The sequence below is a fragment of the Panthera tigris genome, chromosome A1 (genome assembly GCF_018350195.1).
Source record: "Panthera tigris isolate Pti1 chromosome A1, P.tigris_Pti1_mat1.1, whole genome shotgun sequence".
Taxonomy (NCBI): domain Eukaryota; kingdom Metazoa; phylum Chordata; class Mammalia; order Carnivora; family Felidae; genus Panthera; species Panthera tigris.
The window spans coordinates 51,936,645-51,945,443 of record NC_056660.1 but is presented as its reverse complement, the minus strand read 5'-3'; the positions used below and the strand labels follow the sequence as shown (position 1 = coordinate 51,945,443).

General features: G+C 38.2%; 1 long non-coding RNA gene across 1 annotated transcript; it reads right to left on the bottom strand.

The window, feature by feature from the left end:
- Positions 1–1,961: 1,961 nt before the first annotated feature.
- LOC122231026 lies at positions 1,962–7,444 on the bottom strand. Its single transcript, XR_006208135.1, has 3 exons — positions 7,295–7,444; positions 4,243–4,308; positions 1,962–2,074 (listed from the first exon to the last, which is right to left on the bottom strand). It is a non-coding gene; the product is annotated as an uncharacterized LOC122231026 (long non-coding RNA).
- Positions 7,445–8,799: the final 1,355 nt, after the last annotated feature.

The window sequence follows — 8,799 nt, the reverse complement described above, 5'->3', positions numbered from 1 at the left end:
GTGCGGTCTGTGATCAAAAGGGTGACACAAATAGAAAGTAATGATGACGTTGGTGATCAGTGGGTATACCAAAGAGCTGGCCAGTAGCTAACAAAGGGAGCAGTAGCAAAAATGATGTACTTGTTTTCTTTCGGTAAGGAAACTCACACAGACAGGAGGCTTCACTTCGTGTGGCTTGTGTTTCTCTTACCATTGCGGTAGGCAGACTATTTTACGCAGACCATGTGAAGTTGGTGCCGCTCTTGAGAATCCCCAGGCATCCCCTTTGTCACTTCTTCACCTATAGTATGATAGGTGGAGTAAATATTCTCTACGGTCAGAACATATTGGTTTTCTAAGCTAAATAGCTATAACACACCGTCTTAGAATCAGGACTTCTCGCTCCTAGGAAAAGAAAGCAAGGATGTTTCACACCAGTACTCGGTGGAATATTTGGTTTCCTGGCAGGGCTAGATAAGGAAACTTTATCCAAGAGGCATACACTATAAAAATTTCAGCATAAGGAAAATGAATGGTCTCAATATAGGAGGTTTTGGAGTTTCCATGGTTTAGATACTAGAAAAACCTGCTGCCTCCACAGTTTCCACACCTTTTCCTCAGCAAAATGTTATACAGTTGTGCTGAGGACACTTGTGGCCTCTAATGGCCAGATAATGGACCACAATAAAAGTTATGGGTCCCCAGATGGGTTGAAGCTCATAATGGTTGGCAGGATCCATTATTTCACCATTAGGATCTACAGAAAAGGGAGACAATTGTCAACTAAAAAGAAAAAAACATGTGTCATTGCACATGTTTCTCTTATTTGAGAAAAAAATTCAAATTCCCCAACGGGGGCGTGGTGGTTTTCCTATGTATACAAGTTTCTATATCCCCATCCTGCATGTATTTTTAGAAAGCTTTCAGTGCGTAAATGCATTGTATGTCAACATAAGTTGATGGGTTGTGATTACAGCCCCACACTGGAGTTCAAAGTAATTAATTACAATTTTTGCTTTACAAGAAATAAATAAGAGAACAACAATAAAAGAAAAGATAAAGAATAGAATTGGTTCAAGTTAAATGTCTGCACGAATGATTTTTCTCTGCCCTCCCCAATTCGGGTATGTTTCACAACACAACATGCAATAGTTTTAACATTATTGTGTATTCTGGAGTTCTGTCTCCTCTTTAGAGAGAGCCAAGACCCTTTCAGTCATGAGAGTGGTGAGTTATTATCCAGTGCCTTGGTAATATTTCTTTAGAAATCAATAAATACATCTTTAACCATTTCATTTAGCCTTGAGGGACCCTTGATATTTTAGTTGCGTCCTCTGGTGAACATAATGGTAGCATGATATCAATATCCTTCTTAAAAAACCATATAAATGCACCGAATTCTTTGCTCTTGGCCCTCTCGCTTTCCGATGGAACTAGAGTCAATGTACAGTAAACCATTATCTAGTGTGTGTGTTTGAAGGAAGAAAGGATGGCAGGGGAGCTTGATGTGACTGGCCCCATTTCGTGGACCTTAGGATTTATTGAAATCTTAAAGTTGTGTCTCTTGAGAGAATGAGGGGATTACCTATTTGAGACCCTTCCATATCAAAGGGAAGCACAGTCCTGATCCCAGGTAGCTCTGCATCTTGAGGCAGTTGCATATTAGCCCCAGCTAGCTGATTAGAGGTGTAAATGCTAACACAATTTGTTTGGAAATTTAAATATTCTATTTAAAATGCTACTCCTTTAGCATAAATAAATGATGTGGCAAAAAAATATTTTCAGTGCTTTTTACAGGTAAGTCCACATGAATCTCCCCCTTTGTGTCACGTAAAAAAATAAATGAATTTCAGTTCTTAAAGAACCTCAATCCAAGGCACTTCCCTTTTTGTGAGCTCTTCACACTTTATGGGCATAGTGATATGTAAGTGAAATTTGTTCTCTATATGTATTTATTTATGATAAAAAAAATACAGCATGTATCTTTTGTATTAAGTTTTTAATGGATTTGCATGATCTTCTGTTCACAAGTCTTGGTTTCAGCTCTGTGATATTGCTGTTGTCTTTCTACGTTAGAGTCTCATTGCTTTTGTATCTATAAAAAAGAAGGCCAGCCAACTGTTCAGGAATTTGAATTGAATAAAATGTATGTAATAATAAGACAATACTAACAGTTTCATTAAACAATTTTTTTCCAGGATCCAAGTCAGTTTACAAAGGTCAGGTGTTTTCCCGGGTATTGTATGAGGTCATCAGGGAGTACTGAATGATAGACTTCTGTTTTCTTGCATGTTATAGAGCTGGAGATCTTCAAGTGATTCTGGAAAAGCACTGCATGCACCCTTTATAGAACAGTCTACCATGTTGTGTTCATAGTTTTGCTTATTTATAAGACTTTAGATTTATAAAGTCAGAGAAGAGTAATTCTCCTCTGCAGAAACTGGTTTGAGTTTATCTTAGTGACTCTGGATCATATACACTGTGAATTGTGTAACTGGTAATGCTTGTCACTTTCAGCTGCCAGAAAACTTGTAGCCATATTTGTGGCTGAATTTAAACTAGTATATACTATTTTATGTATCTTTATTTTTTTATGTTTTTTAATGTTTATTTTTGAGAGAGAAAGAGACAGAGCACGAGTGGGGGGAGGGGAGGAAGACACAGAATCTGAAGCAGGATCCAGGTTCTGAGCTCTGAGCTGTCAGCACAGAGCCTGATGCGGGGCTTGAACTCACAAACCGTGAGATCATGACCTGAGCCGAAGTGGGACACTCAACCCATTGAGCCATCCAGGCGCCCCTATTTTATGTATCTTTAAATAGTGCTTTTAATTTTTTTTTTTTGAAAGGAGGCAATGTTTTCAGAATTTAAGGCTCGGGCCTATATTGCTCTATTGTATTCTCAGTACATAGCATGCACAGACTCGGAAGGAGACAGAGAGAAAGGAAGAGAAACAGGGGGCAAGAGAAAAAGGAAAGGAAGGAAAGAAAAGAAGGAAAGAAGAAAGAGAGCTAAGAACAAAATAAGAAAGTCTTCGTGTGTGTTCCTGCTCTCAAGTCGCTGTCTGTACTGATAGCCACTGGCCACGTGTGGCTACTAAGCCCTTGAAAGGTTGTTAGTCCAATTGAGACGTTAGTGTAAGTACCTAATGTATTTTGAAGACTTAATATGAAAAAATGTATGCAAATATTTCAATAATGTCTTATTGATTATATGTTCAAATGATAATATTTTAGATATATTAGGGGCTCAGTAGGTTAAGCGTCCAACTTCAGCTCAGGTCATGATCTCATGGCTTATGAGTTTGAGCCCCTCGGAGGGCTCTGTGCCGACAGCTCCGAGCCTGGAGCCTGCTTCGGATTCTGTGTCTCCATCTCTCGCTGCCCCTCCCCTGCTTGTGCTCTGTCTCTTTCACAAAAATAAACAATAAAAAATATATTTTAGATATATTGGGTTAAAAGATTTTATTTATTTATTTATATAAATGTTTATTAATTTTTGAGAGACAGAGAGAGAGAGAGATGGGGTGGGGCACACAGAGAGGGGGGACAGAGGATCCAAAGTGGATCAGCACAGAGCCTGACGCAGGGCTTAAACTCACGAAATGTGTGGCCAGGACCTGAGCTGAAGTCGGCTGCTTAACCGATTGAGCCACCCAGGGGCCCAGGTTAAAAGATCTTACTAAAAATTAATTGTATCTTCCTTTTAGAAACGGTTTCTTGAACATTTAAAATTATATGTGTGACTCACATTTATGATTTGCATTGTATTTCTTTTGCACAGCATTATACTGTAATGCCACAATAAGCTGAAGTTGCCTTAACAGCTTTTCAGAGCAAATTTTCCTGTAACCTAATACTCTCTCTCTGTTTCAGCTACAGGGAAAGTCTATTTGTGACAGCCCTGAAGTTGGCAGAATCCTTCACCTCTTAATTTTTAGATCTTTTTAATTTTTTTTTAAGTTTATTTATTTTTGAGACAGAGAGAGACAGAGCATGAACGGGGGAGGGTCAGAGAGAGCGGGAGACACAGAATCGGAAGCAGGCTCCAGGCTCTGAGCCACCAGCCCAGAGCCCGACGCGGGGCTCGAACTCACAGACTGCGAGATCGTGACCTGAGCCGAAGTCGGACGCTTAACCGACTGAGCCACGCAGGCGCCCCTCAATTTTTAGATCTTTTAACCTTTATAATTATCTTCCAAATTTTCCACTCAGATCCAGGCATGATATATTACCTCCAAGGATCTGGTCATGTGGTACTCACGTTTTAGGAAGAGTCGCTTCTTTCTTAGTGCACACACTAAGTAAAATACACCTCCAGTGTTTTATACTTGAAAAAAAAAATAAACATGTTGAATTGTCTGTCTTCCATAAATTGAGAGTAAAGTATATAAAACTATCCTCTTTCCTAGAGAATAAATAAGCCGAGGATACTGTCTTCCATCGTATTTTTTCCTGGATCTAAAAGCTAAGTTAGTGTACTACTAGAGAAAATTTCAGGTGGGTAAATTTGTGAAACTGAACGAATATTCTTTACGAGAACATTTTCTGAATCAGAATCTATAGCAATGTGATTTGATTGCAAACTGAATACATTGTCCTTCGCTTTGAGGCCATAACCGTCAACATACTGCTCTTGCAGTAAACACATGTGGGTAAGCAAGTTGGACTCAGTAACATGGCCTTCCTCTCTGGCTTCAGTTGTTTCATTTGTTTGATCATTTATATATGAGTGAAGAGTTTTCAGGGACTATTTAAGAATGGAATATTGAGAATGGATCAAAATCATTTATCTCTGTATTTCACTTTGAAGCCCCACCCTTTCTGTCCAGGCTCCTGTAAATGACAGTGAAAGTAATTCCCTGTGGGAGAAGGTGAAAAACCAAGGCCCCTCTGTCTGCTCACAAAGCCTGTTCCCAATTAATGCAGTTCCTTGGGGTTCAGGCCTTGTCTGCAGACGGTCCAGGTAAATTGTTTCTGTTCGAGAATGAAGCTGCTCTCACTGGTCTCGGGAAATACATCAGTTGCAGAGCAGTATTTAGGCAAAGAGCGAGAGGAAACTCCCCGCTTGAGAATAAATTTCAAGGTTCTACAAAATGTTTTGGTAATAATGTAAAGTTTAATGTTTTCATGAATAAAATATTGATTTGTGATACATTTGAAAAAATGTGAATGTGATGAGCAGTTTAGAATTCATGCGTCAATTTTCCCTCCGGAGGGATCAGGGATTTCTGATTGGGATGACAAAGATAGGGTACAAGGCATGTGCCATTCTATAGTACTTCTGTCTGTTAGAGGCCATGATATCAGCAAAATTAGATTAAGGTTAAGGCAGTCATGTAAATTTTGGAAATAAGGTTTCTATATTTTGATTCGAAACCGGACACCCTGTGGGCCTATTGATGGTAATCCCATTTAGTCTTGCAAAAAAGCTTTCTGGGTATCAAGGGATCCAGATCAGTACTGCCATTTATTACTCAGAAAATGAGAAATTTTCCTAAATCTTCAACTCTAGGTAACATAAACAACTATAAAATTTTGATAACTTTCAAAGAGCAAATATATTCATATAGTTATGTATAAACTCAAATGTGTATATGTTATATACAATGTATGTGTTGTGTATAAATGTCTGTAATGCGTAGTATATATTTATCCATTCTACAACTCTGTTTAAAATTATTATACTTGCATTTAAAACATTTATGCTTAATTTACTAAGCATCTCTCTTGAAAAAGATGCTAAACAATTCCGTTTTTATCCTGCATAGCACTTTACTCATATACATATATGAGAACATGTATATGAATATACGTGTAAAATGCCAAGGAGGATGAAGACACACAGACGTGTGTGTGTGTTTGTGTGTGTGTGTGTATTACATATATATATTATATATATTACATATACATGTTACACATATATATCTAAATACATCTATAATTTTTTGCAAACAATATGGTGGAATGGAAAGAGCATAAATTTTAAGGCCAGAAAAATGTATATGTGCTCTATTTCCTTCCCTTCTCACTGACTCATTGTGCCCACATCTACAATTATCCTTTCTCCTTCCTTATTGTTAGTTCTATCATTCTCATCAGCAGAAAATATATAATACTACCTCATATGTTAAAAAGTCCCAAACACAAATATACCATCTCTGCTAGGTGAAAGTTTCATTATGTCAAGATATTTGTCTGTCTTATTCAGTGCTACCTAACCGGCATTTAGAATATTGCTAAGAGTGGTCTAACATCTATTAGGTCCTCAGCAAATATTTGTGAAATGAATGAATGAATGAATGAATGAGTGAGTGAGTGAATAAACAATGCCTAGATCATAATAGAGTCTCAGTCAATGTTGGCTCTTATTATAATGAAACTGACATTTTTTTGAGCCTGGTATTTGTTATAAATGCCAAGAAGATTCAGAACAACCACACAACAAAGCCTGTCTAAAAGCATTATATTTTTGAAGTCTGGAAGACTTGCATGTACACATTTCAGTGGTTATCTGGTTTAATGTGCTTGACATTTCTTTAAAATTTTATAGGGAAAAGTCTGCCATAAAATCTTAGAACTTTCTATTTCACTTACTACCCTATTTATTACTGTTTGAACATGGTATAGAGTAACACAGTCTAAGACAAAGTTACATAAATAGAATATGCTAAAGTTTTAAAAACTAGAATTGGCTTATTTCAATTATCTTTTTGACTTGGGAAGCAAATAGCATGTGCTTTGATCAACTGATAGAAAATATAGGACATATCAATGTAGGTTCAGGAATTGTAACAAATGTACCATTGTGGTGGGAGATGTTGATCAAGGAGAAGGCTGTGCATGTGTGGGGGTAGGAGAAGCATGGGAACACTCGGTACTTTTCTCTCAATTTTCATGTGACCCCAAAACTCTAAATAGACTAAAACTCTAAAATAGAGTCTTTTTTTAAAAATAAAATACAGGACACATGATAGTTTTAGTTTAATATCCTGCAATAACAACTTTAAAGCTTTCATGTGTTTAGAAATTCCTCTAAAAGAGGAGTAAAAATTGTTCTTTCAATGAAATTACCATGTGTTTGGTAATACATGAATGATAACTGCAGTGTGGATTAAATGTTAATAAAGGAACACACTATAGTTAATAGCACTCCAGTTTTGGCACATTTAACTCTAAATCCACTAAAACAGAAATGAATCATTGTAAAACACACTGTGAGATGCCACTTCACTGTCCACACAATTTTGATGTCCCCCCATTGCCTTGAGGATAAATGGCAAACTCCTTATCTTGGAAAATACATTGTTCTTCACCTTGATCTCAACTGATCTTCAAATCTTTATTTCCTTCTCCTATATACAAACCCCATGTGACAGCAGGGTGATCAACAGTGTGGCCTTGGAAGTCAAGCAGAGATTCAGAAGGCTGGAAGGAAGACTCTCCAAGTCACATGAACTGTGGGGCCTAGCCACTGGCACTTGGAACGTGGGCAGCAATGAGGGCACAATGAACTTTCTAGAACTTCTGAAATCTGTGAAGCTGCTAATGGGAACTGGAGTGACCAGAGTTAAGGAACTCTATGAAATAGCAAAACTGAATAGTCAACACAGAGTTACACAATTATATACATAGATAGAAAATCCTTTCTTTCTGGTGTTTTACTTCAGCTACAAGAACTGATCAGCCCATCATGGATGGTATGGATCAGCATGAACCAATGTCCATTTCATTTTAGACCCACCTTTCATTAGGTATATCCTGAATGTCCATTCAGGTCAGCCGGGGAACCTCATTAAATATGGTACCAGATTTCTGCCCACTGCCTGAAGACTTCCTCAGGCCTCCACTTCTAGATATCATTGTCTCCTCTGATTTCTTCTATTTTGACCTTACATCTTAGCTCTTATTTTCAAGCTAGTCCCTGAAACTTAAATTCCATTGTGAGCTATTTACCTTGTTTCGCATCTTTGTGTTCCATCAAGATTTATTATTTTCTTCCAACTCTAAACACCACAGGTGTTGGCAAGGGAAAGTTAATGCTTGTATCTGGCCCCATCCCAAGGAAAGCTGTGGCTGTGTCCTCTCTCTCTCTCTCTCTCAGGCAGACCCTACCCTCGGTCAATTTGGGTCACGGACTACAATGTGTTATGGAAACAGGGTAGCTGGTAACACAGTGTGTAGACAAGCCGCCCAAAAGTTGGGCATGGATCAAAAGGAGGACCCAAAGCATTGTGGTCTAGGGAAAGAAATCAGAAATGAGTTCTGTCTTGGCTTTGTTACTGACCAGCTAGCCTTGAGATACTAAGCAAATCCCTTAACCACTCTGAGGCTATCTTATCTCTAAGAGTTGCTTTGAGGAATAAATGAAGTAACCAGGGGGAATGCCTGGAATGCCTGGACACAGAGTTGTTTTACTGTCTTACTTTGTCACGTTTCCATCCACTCTTGTCCATCCTTAATACCTATGAGAAACAATTTGCAGAAAACACTGGCATACCACTCTGGCTACCCAGTGTGCTGTTTGTACTTGTTTCAAGTATGTTTAACAAATTGTGTGTTTCAGTCCTATTCAGTGGTCCTAGGCACATCTCACACGTGTCTCATTAAAAGATCACTCCAGAAGAATATTAAAGACAGACGCTTGAACAGCGTTGACACAAAGCATGGGTTCGGGTGTGAGGCAGAACTGATTCCACCAACTACTGCTTGTATGACTTAGGGCATACTTCATAACCCTTAAGTTTTCACATCTATAAAAAGAAGAATGATAATGGCCAAGTCCTTGGGTTGTAATGTGGATGCAACAAGAAAATGAATC